At 44.5% G+C, this 16,488-nt stretch overlaps 1 protein-coding gene across 1 annotated transcript in view; it reads left to right on the top strand.

Moving 5' to 3' along the window:
* Window positions 1–16,488, top strand: part of LOC122800234 (guanine nucleotide-binding protein G(o) subunit alpha-like) — a 1,402,105-nt gene that overhangs the window by 1,139,634 nt on the left and 245,983 nt on the right. The gene's annotated exons all lie outside the window — the stretch shown is intronic.

The following is a 16,488-nucleotide window of genomic DNA, read 5'->3' as shown; positions in this document are numbered from 1 at the left end:
CTCCTAATAGGGAACATCGATGTCTGTGCAGTAACTGAGACCTGGTTCAAGGCTCCAGGGAGAATCCTGGCAATACCAGGCTACAATTCTTACTACACATTTCGGCCACCAAATCAGGACCGAATTACTAAAGGTGGAGGAGTGTCCATATTCATCAAGGATACTCGCACCTCAAGGCTAGTTGCCCAACACAATACATCTGAAATTCTCTAGGTGCAACTAACACTAGGTAAGACTGCAATCCAAGTTGTAGCTTGTTACAGATCCCCCACCATGCCCCAAGATTCTCACCACACCTTTCTAAACACACTGGAAAATATTAAGATACAATCAAATACCTTAATACGGGGAGACTTTACCCTGCCATTGATTGGGAAAACTACTCGGGTACCAACACCTTTGTCCAATGGTTCTTGGAATTCATAAAGTCCAATGCCTTGGATCAACTAATCCATAGTCCGACCAGGGGCTCCAATATCCTAGACTTGGTCATTACCAACATGGGAAATCGATGCTCCAAACCAGTGGTCACCCCCTCGTTGGTCAGGTCAGATCATAAGCAAATCACCCTTGACATCCACATCCCACCCCCATCCCCCAGTAAGAATACAACCATAAAAAATTTCTCCAAAGCCAACTTTATCCTACTCAAGTCAAAAGTGACTAACTCCATGAGGACAGGAACCATAGGTTCAACAGCTGAATCCTACACTAAGGCACTGTATGAGCACATCCACTCGTGCATGAATCATGCCATCCCAAACAGAACCAAGATGCGCTCCTCAAAAAAAAGGAAGCCGATCTGGTGGTCCCCTATCATAAACAAGCTATACAACAAAAGGAAGAAACAGCTGCAGAAAAGAGGAAAATCCCAGGATGCAAACAAACTCCCTCATCAGCCTCAGTAAGAAGCTGAGATCCCTCATTAAATCCTCCAAAGCCAACTACGAAAACAGAATTGCCAAAGATTCCAAAGACAACCACAAGGCATTCTATAGCTATATCAAGAATCTAAATGGCAATGCTCAGATATGCTCTGAGCTACAACAGAATGGCACTAAATATACTGATCCCAAAGATATTGCTAATATCCTGGCAGATCGATTCAGTGCCAACTTCACTCCCCTTTCACCCCCAAAGGGACCCTTCATAATACCAGAAGATTGCCAAACCCCGGTAATCACGACCTCACAAGTAAAAACCGTGCTGTCCAAAGCCAAGAATACAGCTTCCATGGGACCAGATGACATCCCGGGCTGTATACTACGTGAACTGCAAAATGAACTGGCACCTCACCTAAGTGTCATGTTTAATCACAGCCTCACCTCAGGCTTCGTGCCCAATGAATGGCGGGCAGCTACAGTCATCCCACTCCACAAGAGGGGATTCACCCTGGATCCCGGGAACTACTGCCCCATCAGTCTGACAAACCTGATATGCAAGGCCATGGAACACATTATCATGGATCTTATAAACAAAGACATTGGCAACCTTCAAACACTGGACCCCACCCAGTTTGGGTTCGTGAAGGGCCTATCGTGTCTCCTGAATCTGATTGATTTCTTCGAATCAGTCTCCAAAGCCGTGGATGAGGACAAGGTGGTCCACACAGCCTATCTGGACCTTGCCAAATCCTTCGACACCATCCCCCACTCTGGAATCATAGATAAACTAAGCAATCTGGGCATAAATCCCTACGTCACAAGATGGGTCGCTAACTGGCTCACTGATAGAACCCATACTGTTAAAGTAGCCAATTCCAAATCTAGCTCTAGACAAGTGGTGTACCGCAGGGGTCAGTCCTGGGACCACTCTTGTTTGGCATCTACTTCTCTGAAGTACAGGCCAACACTAAGGGACTCTGGCTGACAAAGTTCGCAGATGACTGCAAACTGGGAGCCATCATTGAATCCCCTAAAGATGTAGATAATCCTACAAAAGGGCCTTACAGAGATGGATGCTTGATGCCAAAGCCATGGATAGTAATCCCCTTTAGGAAAAACCAAGTACCCATGAATTACCACATAGGAGGCATTACACTTAACACCAAAAATGTGATGAGACCTAGGAACACAGGTGGACAGCGGTCTCACCTTTGATAACCACATCGCCACAACAGTCAGGAAATCCTTCTTTGTGGCACACCTCATCACTAAGGGCTTTTCATCCAGAATGAAGCAGGTCATTGTCCCTCTGTACTCATCCCTTATCAGACCCACTATAGAGTACAATGCTCCATTTGGTATGTACCTCACAAAATATCTGCAACAGCTGGAAATACCTCACTGAAAGAATCACAGGCCTAAAACAGATGCCCAATGCTGACCGCCTAAACAAATTCCAGCTATACTGTGTAGCATATAGTCTACTCAGAGGTGATCTCTGCTCAACATACAAGGCCATGTGCACCCCGGAACTGTTGGACATGCTCCACCTAAAGAAATCCCAGTCCCTCAGAGCCACACGCTCCAGGGATTTGAACCTTGTCACCTCTATGAATAGAATATGCTGGAGGGATAGTTTCCTGACACAAAGGCTCCCCATGCTATGGAATAGACTGCCCATACATGTCAAGCAGAGCACCTCCTTGGCCCTCTTCAAGAAAAACCTTGACAATTGGATGGGTGATAGGAAATTCACCCCAGGGATCACATCAGCAGCCCTACTAGACAGGGGCCCAGGGAAGTAAATACTGTGGGCAGAAATATCCAGGAAACTGCTATGGCTAGGCTTGTATAGGCCCTAGGGCCAATAGCCTAGTACTGACCTATGAACCAGTATGGGTACAACAGTTACATTGTACAGCTAGCACCCTCACACATCAGCGAATATAATGAGTGCATATCTGTTATATTTTCATTGGTTACAAAACTGAAATTCCATTATCATAATTTAGCAAGGACTAAAGTGTTGATTATAGGTCACTTTCCTATATAACTCCTGTATAGCATTATAACTGCTGTTTTGTCATCCTTCTAGTTTATGCCACTAAACAAAGAAAATGAAAGTAAATTCAGAATAACACACACACACAAAAAGGCGGTCTAAACAAATCACAAAGACATCATTGTCTTTTGGATTTGTATTTGGGTTTGACTTTTCTTCTTCTTCATTTTGGAATTTATTTTCCTGAAGCTTCCATACTTGAGGGCATTAGCACTCCACTCTTTTGCACATTATCATGCCACACTAGGAAAGAGTGCCTAGTTTCTGAGCCTGCCATTTCTTTTGTGCTGTTTCCACAGCTCGGATCCTGAAATTGCCATGGAAAAGTTCCTTTGTTGCACACCTTGAACACCAAAGCTATCTAAGTCTTCACGTGGCCACCAAATCTGAAGTCAGGATTCCACCAGAGGTTTGAGGGAGACAGGAATTGAGCATTGTATGTAATGTTGGAGTGAATGACAATGGTTAAAAAGAAAGAAAATATTTATGTAATGTTTAATGCTTATAAAGAAGTATGGTTCATTTTCTTTTTTATTAATGTATGTGTGTCTATGTTTTAAGTGATAATTTAATAAATATGTTAAAAAAAAATTCAGAGCTACAGGTCCTTAATTGTAGAATGCTTTGAGCGTGGCTTTCCACATGAAGAGTGTGGCTTGTAAGTCCAATCCCTCTTTTATGTGGTTTCAAAAGTAGCCCATTATCAGGCCATCCAGCTCAGTTTTCTTTCTAAATACCAAGAACAAGGAGGAGTGTTCTTGCAGCTTTGAGATGTGTGTAAACAGCACAGGTTTTATTTAGACAGAAGTTAGAATTTTTTATCAAATTTACCAACTCTCTGCATCCTTTATGCCAGGCAACAAGGAAGACCTGTTTCTCAACAGTCAGGCCATATAGTTGGTGGGGTTGTATTGCCTTGTGTGACCACCTTAGGAAACTGGCACATGGCCAGATTTGAGCACAATCAGCAATCTTTTTCAGGAGTACCACAGCACAAGAGTCTTTGTGAGGCAGCAGCAGCAGCATAGGCCTCCATTAGCGCCTTCTGTAGGCATGACAAACTGGATAGCCTGTCCAGAAGCCTAGCAGTTCTGGTCAACACATTCCTGCAGGGACTATGCCCTTCCCCCATAAGACTTTGGCCAGCACAGTTTGTATTGTGCCATATGCAATGAATCATTCATACTGCAGCAGTGATCTTGAGCCTTATAGTGAAGGAAGTGCAGCAGTTGTGCTAGCGTGCTTACCATAGTGGCAGATATCTGACCAAGTTGATAAGTGTTGCAGTATCAGTATGGGTTCCTTCCCTCTTCTCCCTTCTGCTTCTTTTTGTCACTCTTTAAGATGGGAATTCCTTTGCCCCATAAGGAAGTGTCATTTTCTTCTGCACCTCAGAGTTGTGTTGTGGATGGGACATATTCATCAGACCACTTTGTAAATCTTGGAAGCAAACTTGTTAGTCGCCTCCAGACTACAAAAGAAATTGTATAGATTGATTTAGAAAAAAATGATGCAGATATTTCCTTTATCATATCTACAATCTACTGATGCCTGTGATGTCAGTAAAGTATCTCTGGACAGAGATGTCCACGAACTGTAGTAGTCCTGGCAGATGGTTATCCTGGTAGGATAATTACATATGTAATGAATCATACCACAGCAATGATCTTACTCAAACATCAAGTTTATGCTGAGTATGCAAATGCAACTGTACTTTTTCTGTCTCTAAATGGCAGTGCCTCTGTGTGGCTCTGTTGAGAGACTCTTGCAGGTGTTCCTGGAGTGGTAGATCCTTTCCTTGCAATCATTGAAGGTGACTTTAAGCTAAAAGACTTCTTAGATCTCATTTTGGTGGAGCATCTATTTTGCTGCAGATCTGAATACTGTTCACCTTTGGTAATACTTTCCTGAGGAGAGGCTGCAGGAGAATCATGTCTTTGGCAGCTTAGGTAGAAACACATTAAATAGTCCAAGTTCCTTCTCTGCTTACTGGACTTGTTAGCTACCATATTTGCACAAATAAAGATGCTTGTGTTACTCTGGATTGTAAGGTGTCAGTAACTGCAGATTCACCAGTTTCTCATGAACCATTTGGTGTCAGATCTTTCTCACTGGTACTTTGGCAAAGTCTCCACCACTTAGAAGGTGGGTTTAGTTGGCTGACACTTTGCTAGCGTGTTATGGGGCTCATCTTTGCTCTTTTGTGTTTCAGAAGAAGGCCCCCATACAGAAGGATGATGCACATTTATTTAGAGCCACATTCATTCCTTCTAACTTTGAAGGTTCGGGGGAAAGCTGTTTCCATGCCCTCCTTATATGATGGAACATCCTGCCTAGTCTTTGGTAGCCAGAGACTGAGGCATCACCCTCTCAACAGCCCATATTCTGGGCAAAATAAATGTGCTAGTAGCCTTCCTAAGCCATTTATTTATTTCTTCCATGGAGCCAAGAAAGTGATAGATGTGCACGATGCAGATATTGTTGAAGTAAGACACACCAGCAATCGACCTGTTTGTGACATAAGCAAATTTTGTTTTCCACTGTTCTGCACAGTGCCTTATTACAGTCATGCTTTCATTCTGTGGCTGGCGAGATTCCTGTTTGCCTTCTACCATTCCTCCTGATTTTACACTTCATCCCAAAACTCAAAGGAGAAAGAAATGTATCCTTGTTAATCCCCTTGGTGAAAAAGCAAGGAAAGGTTTCAAGCACTTAAAGCCCTGGTAGTACAGAAAGGTGTTCTGGAACTAGCCAAGGAATTTCTCCCCTTATTTGGAGTGACATCCAACTCAACCTCAGGGTTTGGTTGTTGCTGTAAACCCTGTAATGGCAACAAAACTTCCTACTTTTGTGACAGAGATGAGTAAGACCACCAAAAAATCTTCCACCTCGCAGAAGGTTCTCCATCTAAGTAGAGAAGCATTCTTTCCCTTTCTAGTCAGTATGTGTGGGTTATTGTCTTATTTTAGGCTTGTGTTTGATTTGTTTCCATTATTATGTATAATGATACAGCCATTTTTGTCCATCACAGCCCTGTGGAGTGCAGGGCTGTGGCCTATCACTGAGTTATCTGTACAGGCCCTTAAAGGATTTCTGTCTCTCTACCTTTCTTTAAAGAAGCCCTCTCCTTCGGACATAAATTTCATGATGCACAGGCTTGCCTATACTCTGTTCAAAATGCAGTTTTGCTGGCTTTGAAGCTTATCTGTTGAAAAGTGTTTTCTAATGTGTGTCATTTCTATTTAGTAATCTCAGAGCATCAGCCCTTTACCTTTACAGAATCCTAGCTAAACTTTCATTAGGATTATGTATCTTTCAGGACTGACCCACATTTCTTCTTGTAAGGAGGTAAGCATGTCCATAAATCAGTCCACCTGTCTCTGTCCTTTGTTGGGACAAAAGTTGGGGGGGATACAGCCAGTCATATGCTGCCATGTACCACCAGTTCAAGTTCTACCTGAAGCGACTGCACATCATGTTTAGGACGACAGAGCAGCTTAACTAAGTTCAGGAATGAATTTATCCTCTGTACAAGTCAAAATTTGTAATTTTCTAAAGGTCTTCATATTGAAGGATTCATTGTATTGTACATTGCAACATCAAACATTGAATACAAAAATAGGCTTGAACTCTTTCTGCCCCCCCCCCCCCCCCTTTGCCTGCTGCACAGTTTGGATCTTGATCATTGCTTTTACCAATAAAAGTTTCTACTTTAACATGCTCTTTAGATTTACTTTTTATGCTGAAGCTTTCTAAATTGTTGAGGACACTGGAAGGATACATTTCAACAGACTGCTGAGAGGGCCCTCTCGAGTGTCACCACCTGAGACTTTGAGAGGATTGGTTGGGGCCTCTTACCCTTAGAGATAGGCCCCCATTGTTTTTAGCTCCCTTGACCTTACAAGGACAAAGGTTTTCCTTAATTAGCAGCTACTGATACAATTTCATTCGGGAGGCTAACTTGACTTTTGGGAGAGGCACAGCCTTGGCTCCCACCCTAGCAGCAGGTGCATCCCTGTGTATCAGGGTCACCTTCCCCCCCACTTGGTCTGCTTACTCCTAGTTCTGCTCAGCCAAATCACAAGGAACAGATTCTAAGCTCACAATGTCACAGATCAACTGTACTTAGGGCCAGAACTTTTTCTACTAGGTTTTCTGCCTCACTCCAGTTATATTGAACATCTCTGGTGGAGGAAGAGTCACAGTATGAACCCTCATTGGTGTCTGGGGCCAAGGAGCAGAGAGATAAGGTAGTTGCTTGATTATTGGGTGTTTGAGTCTTTGAGGCAGGATTTTACTATTAGGGGAGTTAATGTGATGCCAGACTAGGCTTGGAGCAGGTCTCTTCTGCTAACATGCCATCTTTGCCTACTTCTTTTATATGTTGCAGTATTAGATCAAAAGTGTTTACTAGACATGGAGCCACCTCCCCTGCCATAGGTTGGTATTAGGCTATCAGCCCTAGGGCCTATACAAGCCTAGCCATAACAATTCCCTGGCTATTTCTTCCCATACTATTTACTTCCCTGGACCCCTGTCTAGCAGGGCGACTGACGTGATCCCCGGCATGAATTTCCTTTCTCCCATTCAATCGTCACACAAAGGAGTGAACCAGGGAAGCTTTTGTTTTTCTGGTAAATGAATCTCCTGAATCTCAAAGCTCTTTCCACTTCTCCACAGATCCCTCCTTGATAGATGGTTTGGAGATTTCCTGACCCAAGCAGTCCCTAGATCTATAGCCAAGCTCCTGTTGCACTTCTCCATGGGTACTACTTTTCATAGTTGTTTTAAAGGCCTGTAGTCATCCTCTCTGTGCTGAAGCAGTTCTCAGGAGGGCCTTTGCTCACTTCCTTTCCCAGCAGTTTGGAGTTTGGTTTTGTCCATTCATTCACAAGCTAAATTCAATGTGATCTTAGTTGCCCCTGCAGCCACAGTAGCTCAAGAAAGGAACAGGTTTAACAAGAATCTATATATATGCATGTGCCACATTTAAGCTAAGGACTGTCTTCAACAATCTGATCTGTCCAGGTTGCGGTCCTTTCTGTTGAACCCCTTGCACAGTATGTTAAAGACCCTCCTTGAGTCTGTAATTGGGGGGACTTTCTCTTGACCCTCATAATATGCATGAGGCATCCCAGCTTAGATGCTGCATACTGTCCATTGCAGAGACTTTTGGCCAGGGTGGAGAGATATGGTCTTGTGTCAATAGGGTAGGCATGTCTGGTAGCTGGTTCAGATGATTAAGACCCAGACCATGAGCTGTTAAGGTGATGTTCTTCATGTTTCACTGTTGCAGTCATCACACTTGGGTTATCTGCCTGCAGGTAGCCCTCAGTCGGCACGAATACCAGAGTCTTGGGATTTCCGCGTTGGATACTGTTGTCTCATCCATGACGTCAGGTCATCAGGGGTATAAAACATGCAGTTGACACCATTACATCAGCTTTTCTTGCCGCGTGGGAGCCCGAAGCAGAAGCAGTTCATAAGTGCTGATCGGCAGTTACCTGAAATTTTCATTTTTCAAGTTTCAAACCTGAAGTCTTCTAAAGCTAAATACCCCATTGGGGATCCTTTTTTCTTGCTCTAACCAATGTCATAAAAAGTTAACAATTGTCCTGCCTGTGGAAAGCAAATATCTCACAGAGATTTTCATTCTTACTGCATCACCTGTTTAGGCCCAGACCCTGACGTCCTTTGCTGTCAGTTTTGTGCCTTGTTCAATGCCCAAACTATTCATCGTCGGGCTATTTTTGTGTCTAAATTCTTTCGCTCTCGTTCTTCGTATTCCGAAATGGCATCGGTAAGCCAGCCAACTACCGACCATCCAAAAAAATGAAAAGATAAAGACAGAGACAGACCACATAGGTCCAAAACTGCCGACGATGCTTCCGTTAAGCTAGTCACTAGTCCGCCAGTACTCATTGAGGTGCTTTCGCAGCCCCTGTTACCCGCTTCTACAGATTCACAGGCCTCTACTGAGACCCATTTGTATGCCGTGAGATGCTTCTTCGACTATGGAACCTGCGGATTCCTCTACCTTGGATGGGTCCAGAGCCTCTGTGCAGGCACCGGCCTGAGAGTGTATTCAGACCTCTCGATGTTCGTATTAAACCGACTACTTCGTTAATGACTAAATCTGCTCAATTTCTCAGGCCCAGAGTTTGCACTACGCCTAGGAAACCGATGACCAAAGCACATTCTCAAGCTCCCATGCTGCAGAAACAAATGCTTAGAATGGCTGAAGACCTTATTACTTTAATTAGGGGAAGCCAGCCTTCCCCCTCTAAAAACAAAGAACTGATTTTCCTTCAGATTCTTCAGACCGTGAGTCTGATGACTCTGACCCCTGTGATTACCAGGACATACCCTTATCTGCCTATGAGGAATCTGATGTAGAGGAGTCAATTCCCTCAGCCTCACCCCCCCCCCCCCCAGAGGACCTTTCTTTCGGTGAAACCTTCAATACCCTAAGAGAGCATTTCCACTGGAAATGCCAGGACTACCCAAAGTCCAAAAAGAGACTCAGGGAATTTTTAGACCTGCCTCAGCATAGGCCTCTAGCTATTCCCTCATCCTGGATGTTGTAGATGATGTCTTCATGGAATCCAGCCTTACCCCTGATACTTTACCACCTGCTCCTGGAAAGCCTGACAGATACTACAGAGTACCTGACTCTCACAAATTTCTCTTTAAAAATCCTACTGCGGATCCAGAAAAATTTCTCTTTAAAAATCCCACTGCAGATCCAGAGACCATTTCCCAGGGACCTAAAGGTATTAAGGCTTCTACAGCCAAAAACCCCACCCCTTCGGACAGAAATTCTGGGGCTCTAGACAGATGGGGTAAGAAGGTATATACCTCTGGAACTCTTGCCATTAGGGCTTTAAATTGCCAGTTTCACATGCTGAAGTACCAGCGGTACATTATTGATCTAATTAAACAAAAAATGTTGATTTCTGATTGTGCAGAAAATAAGGACTTACAAGACTTAATGCATTCTGCAAACCAAGTTGGTAAACATACTTTGCAGTATGGTTTTGACGCCTTAGAAGCATCTTTCAGGGCTGCTGTCACTGGGTCTGTTCTGAGGAGGCATGCTTGGCTAAAGGAACAAATCTTACCAGCCCATGTCAAGGCAAAATTACTTGATGCTCCATTAAACCAAGACTGTTTGTTTGGCTCGAAAGCAGTAGTAGTTCTTAAAAAGATGGAAGTAAAAGCTAACTCTATGCAAACTGTTAAAAGTTTTTTTACAGGTACAGCCACCTAGGTTCAGTAGGCATTGGCCTTCAAAAAATTGGTCCTTTCCAGTCCCTTCCAGACCTTCTCAGCCCAAACCCAGGAGCAACAGACCACAAAGACTACAGTCTCAGGGTATGCACAAATCTAAACAATGGAGTGCTCCCTCCTCAAAAACTGGGAGTGGTAAGCCACCCCCCAATGGAAAAAGTTCACAATGACTTGTCCTTTACCCTTCCCAGCCATGCCCAAGTACTTGCACCCCAGGAGGAAAACTCGCCTTGCATGCAAAAAACTGGGAGTATATTACCCAGGACCGATGGATCTTAAACATTGTATCCCAGGGATGCAGATTCTATTTCCACTCTCTGCCAACCCCAAGCGGATTGCCAGTCCTTCCTCCAAACCAGTGGACAAAGGCCCAAAAGCAAGTACTTTCTCTTCTCAGTATCAGGGCTATTCAACCTGTGCCAACAGAGCAAAGGGTTTCTACTCCAGGATGTTCCTGGTGCCCAGGAAAGGGAACTCTTGGTGCCCTGTTCTGGATTTGTCAACCCTAAACACCTTCCTGGTGGTACCAAAATTCAAAATGCTTACATTCCAGCAGCTCCTTCTTATGCTAGCCAAGGACTCCTGGCTAGTCACCCTAGACTTAAAAGAAGCTTATCTGCACATTCCCATAAGGGAATCTTGCAGGAAATATCTACGTTTCAGGGCAGGCTGTATGCACTTTCAGTTCTCTGCATTTCCCTTTTGCTTATCTACTGTGCCCAGGGTATTCCCAAAGTGCCTGGTTCCAGCCATTGCTTACTTTAGGCAGAAAAATATTCAAATTTACCCATACTTGGACGATTGCCTGATTCAGTCAGACAGTCAGGAATTGCTACTTCAGCACCTGACCTTTGTAAAGAGACTCCTAAGTTCTCTAGGGTATACCATCAACGAAAATAAATCACATCTGGTACCCAACCAAAAGATTGTATTCCTGGGAGCAAGCTTGAACACAACTTCCCAGATGGCATTCCTCACTCCAGAAAAGCAGGATTATTTGACAACTTATTTCAAACTACTGGCCACCCAAACCCAGCTATCTCCAAGAAAAATACCGCAAGCCCTAGGGTTCATGGCCTCATGTATTCTACTGATTCCTTATGCAAGACTGCATATGAGGAAACTCCAATGGTACTTAAAAGTCTCTGGTGTCAACATTCCCAGGACCTGGAAGCAGTGATTCCTATCATTCCTTGCCCAAGGACAGAATTCCTTTGGTGGGCAGAGGCTTGCAACCACAACAAGGGACTCCCTTTCTCACAACCCCCCCACCATCCAAACTCTGACAACAGATGCATCAGACTATGCATGGGGGGCTCACATGGCAGGCAAATGCATTCAAGGCAAATGGAGCCCAGGACAAATTCACCTGCATATCAATCAAAAAGAAATGTTAGCTGTACAGAATGCACTGACAGCCTTCAAATAGCTTATCCTGCCAGGACGACAACTGATAAAGACAGACAACACCACCGTTATGTGGTACATAAACAAGCAGGGGGAAACTCATTCCTACCCACTCTGCAGGTTAGCCATGACACTGTGGAACACAGCCTTAAGCAACCAAGTGCACCTGCAAGCTCAATTCCTGCCAGGCAAACAAAATTTACTGGCAGACAACTTGAGCAGAAATCTAAGGGACCCACACAAGTGGAAACTGGAACCAAACTCATTCAAACTTCTAATACACAGGTGGGGGATACCAGAGGTGGACCTCTTTGCGTCCCCCCCCAAAACCACCAACTAAGCAAATTTTACACCAGAATTCCCCACGGCTAAGCTTGGAAAGTGGATGCCCTTTCCTTCACATGGGAAAACCTCTCAATCTATGCCTTTCCCCCTCTGCCCCTCCTTGCAAAGGTACTCCTCAAGATCAAACAGGATGGGCCAAGGACAATTTTTATTGCACCAGACTGGCCACACCAACACTGGTACCCACTCCTACACAGTCTGCCAGCAGTGCCACATACAGCAGACCCACTCTCTGCTGTCCCAGCAGGAGGGACAGATTTTGCATCCTCAGCTGCAAACCCTGAACCTGGCAGCCTGGCTTATTCCCTGAATACATCACCAGCAACCCTCAGCAAACAGGTGCTGGATATTATCCTTGAGGCCAGGAGGCCCAGTACTAGGAAATCCTGTTCAGAAAAGTGGAATAGATACTGTTCTTGGAACCAGTCTCAAGGGAAGGACACAGCCATGCCCTCCTTGCCTCAAATCATAGATTATCTAGCAGAGCTGCTCCACAAGGGCCCCTCCTTCTCATCAATTAAGATTTATGCCTCTGCCAACTCAGCTCATTACAACACTGAGCTACCCCTCTTCTCTCACCCTCTGATTAAACAGTTCATGAGAGGAGCTAACAATTTAAGACCCCCAAGGAGAGCTCGCACTCCTGCCTGGGACCTTAACTTTGTAGTAGAGCTCACGCTTCCCCCTTTTGAGCATGCTGCTACAGCAGAGTTAAAATTCCTCTCTTGGAAAACAGTCTTACTGCTAGCCATCACTTCAGCAAGAAGAGTATGTCTGATGAAGGGTTTGAATATAACCCGAAAGCGCTTACTAGCTTGATTGTTATATTTGAATAAACGAACTGCAACTTAAAAATTGAAATTCCTGAGCCATGGTGGTACTTTGGTGACTTGTTTGAAGTTTCCTCAGCAAAAAGAGTGTCTGAGTTACAGGCCTTTATGGCTGTGGAACCCTTCATTATCTTCCATGCAGACAGGGTTTCCCTCAGGACTAACCCATCTTTTATGCCCAAGGTGGTATCCAGTGTGGCTTTAAACCAATCCATCCATTTGCTAACCTTTTTTCCTAATCCTCAGAATAAAGGGGAAAGGATCCTGCACTCCTTAGACGTGTACAGACAGTTCAGGTTCTACCTTGACAGGACTAAACCTTTCAGAAAATCTGACCAGCTGCTGGTCAGCTTTGCTACAGGGGCAGAGGGCAAGGCCATTTCCAAACAAACCATTTCTAAATGGATAGCACACCGCATCAATTTCTGCTACAAACACCATGGTAAACCTACCCCACAGGGGATCAGACCTCATTCCACTAGGGCTACCTCAACCTCTACAGCTTTTCTCAGGGGAGTCCCTACCAGGGACATCCTGGAAGCTGCAACCTGGAGCTCTGTACACACATTCACCAAGCATTACCACTTGCCTATCTTTTCCAAATCCAGAACTGGATTTGTCACAGCAGTCTTACAAGGCCTGCTAGCCAGCCCTACTACTTCTTGACTGCCTCCATCCTTCCTCAGCTTTGGGAATCAACCTAAGTGTGATGACTGCACAGTTGTATACACTTACCATAAATGTAGATGTTCGAGTGTATTCACTGTTGCAGTCCTGGTTAGCCTCCCTCCAGGCCCCTGTCTTTCTATACTTTCTACCTATCCCCTTTTTTGGACATATATGGAAATGGTATTTACTTTTTACTGGAGGTGTTCCACACCATTTGATTGCTTCCTCTTTTGGGGGCTCCTGACGTCTGGGGCAAGAAAAATTGATGTAATGGCATCGGCTGCATGTTTTATACCCCTGACAACCCGACATCATGGATAAGGCAGCAGCATCTGACACAATAATCCCAAGACTCTGGTATTCGGGCCGAGTGAGGGCTACCTGCAGGTAAATAACCCAAGTGGGATGACTGCAACAGTGAATACTCTCGAACATCTACATTTGTGGTAAGTGTACAGAACTGTACTTTTCCTGTACTCCAGTGTGTAGGGTTTGCTTTTTTCCACCTCCATTTGCTTGCTGTGCTTCTGTAGGTGAGTCACTTGACTTGACAGTGCTTTAGAGTTTGCCCCTAAAAAGGGGCACTTGCAGTCAGTTAACTCACCTGGTCAGCAAATGTATAAAATAAAAATAAATAAATGGCTGAAGGTATTGCTGCTGGAAGACAGTCTGGACTATTGCAACAGGAAATGCTGTCTAACAGAAGCTGGATATTCAACCAGCGGTTGCAGTCCTTGCTTAGTGCCTTCAGCAGTACAAGGCCAGCTCCATACTAGTAGGATAGTCCTCTCTCTCCACTGTCTGAATTCCCACTTTCCAGAAGAAAGAAGAGTTCCCAAAGATGCCCTAAACACAGGACTTGGGAACCTTATTTCTTCTTCAGCCCTAAGCAAGATGGATCTTTTAAGTGTCCATAGGGTTCTGAGAATCTTTTCTGTCATGACTGTGACCACCTGGGTTTTGGAGTGTAGCAGCAGCATCTTGCATAGCTTTAAGAGAGCTGGCCTCTGGAGCTTCTTAGAAGGGAGCTTGAGGTTGTGTTTTGTGTTCTGTTGACTTCTCCTTCCCTCAACACTCCTCAATTGGTTCTCTACAGTGTAGCTTATGGTAGACTGGCCCAAACTGTGCCATTCAGCAAGTGAGAGACTGGGGCCGAGGAGGGTACTTCAAACTTCCTCCTAAAAGACCCAGTTAGCTTGTTTCTAGACCTGGGATATTACTTCTGTCTCTGCTTCCCCTTCAGGTCAGAGGAAGAGGGGCATTTCAAGGACTCTGACTCCCTCTGCTTGCTTCAAGAGTGAGGCCTTAGTGGTAGTTCCTCCTTGTCTCTGGTTTGGTGATGGCCTTTGAGGGCTGTCTAAATGTTCCTAATGTTCAACTTCAGGGCTAAAGGCAGATAAGAGGCGGTCTCTGCCTGTCTTCTCTAGGGGCTCAGGTATCTGTCTGATTGCTTTGCAGTGGACTTCGGAATTGATGATGGGGTCTCCGAGTTATTCCCTGTTCCTCTGGTTGCAGTCTGTTGGGCTTGTCTTTGCAAGCTGCAGAGTCTGTTTGACATCCCACCCAGGGGTCATTAATTCGAGACAGGTTGCTTTGTTTCCCTTAACAGGGTCTCCTGAGAGTGCCATAGTTTCTTCTTCTAGTTTGCTTCAACTAGAGGGAAATCTGGGATCCATTTGGCCGGAGCATCTTACAGATGCTTTGCTTTTCCTTCCTGTTGATGATACTAGGACACCTTGTTTGTAGGTCTGGCTGAAGTCCTTAAGGGGATTACATATTGCCCTTCTTGTGGTCAGAACCCAAAAAAACTTAAGAACAAGGTTGAGTTCCAGTTCTGGCAATATCTTTCTGCCCCCTTTAGCGGTGGGTACCTTGGTTGAAAAGGGGTGGAGAGTTTATTTAAGCCATTAACTGAGAACTTTCTGTAGTAGTAGTGACAGCCAGACAGATTTCCCATAGTTGGACTGTTCTGGAGGAGTGAGTTCATGTAGCTGGTTTCTTGGGTATGCCCTTACAGCTCTTTCTGTTGTGCAGGGAAAACTGGGCATTGTTCCCACACAGTGATCAGGTCTGCAGACATGAGGATCTTCAGATGTAGGTTCTGTTTGTTTTTAGAGGTTCTGGAATCTTTCCCCTTAGTACTGATGCAGGAGGTCATAGGGAGAGGTATGGGGTGGTCATATTATTTCTGTGGGGTCTGTCCAGTAGTCTAGTACACATTTGATGTTTTTTTAATGAACTCATTTCTTGTTAGGTGACCTCTTGAGGGCTAAAGTAGATTGCTTGTCTTTGGTTAGCTTTAGAACTTTTCCATGGTGTGGTCGTGATGCTCCTCCTCTTACGGTGCAGTTTCAAGTTCTCTTAGGGATGCCTGGATGAAGGTGATTTTGTTCTACTGCATCTTGTAGGAGGAAATGAAACCTTCTGTAAAGCCTTTCACATGGGTTCAGGTGAGAATGATTCTCCAAGGGACTGAGTGGTACCTTGTACCTCCAAAAGTTGTCTGGCTGATTCAAGCATCTGATGTAAACTGCATTTTTACCATATCAGTTGATCTATAAAGAGGACATTCCTTGATGAGTCAGAAATACCCTTCCACAATCCCTCTGGAATGGTAGATCTTTCCAACTAGTCTTTACTGTTGGATTTCCTTCTGAGTTGGGCAAGTATGTACTTGAATATGACTTGCTAACAGTGGGGGTTGCCAGTTTTTCATTGTATTTGATATATATTGCTCACTATTAGCCATAAGACAAATGTGATTGCAGGGAAAAAAGCTTTTGTAGTCAGTGATTTGTATTTCATGGGTACTTTTTCATCCATGAGTACAGGAGCAGTAGAGCTCCCTATTGAAATGTTGGTACTCAAAATGCCGAGTGACCTAAAAGCTGAAAAAAAGGCCAAAAACCTAGAGAAGAACGATTCTCAAAAGTCACTCTTCTCCTTAAAACTTCTTTTAGTGGAGGGGGCTTGCAACCCCAAGATCACCCCACAACTTTTA

Source organism: Protopterus annectens, chromosome 4.part0 (assembly GCF_019279795.1).
Source record: "Protopterus annectens isolate FY-2018-M chromosome 4.part0, PAN1.0, whole genome shotgun sequence".
Classification (NCBI taxonomy): Eukaryota; Metazoa; Chordata; order Ceratodontiformes; family Protopteridae; genus Protopterus; species Protopterus annectens.
The sequence above is the reverse complement of the archived record's forward strand: the minus strand, read 5'-3'. Positions and strand labels throughout refer to the sequence as shown.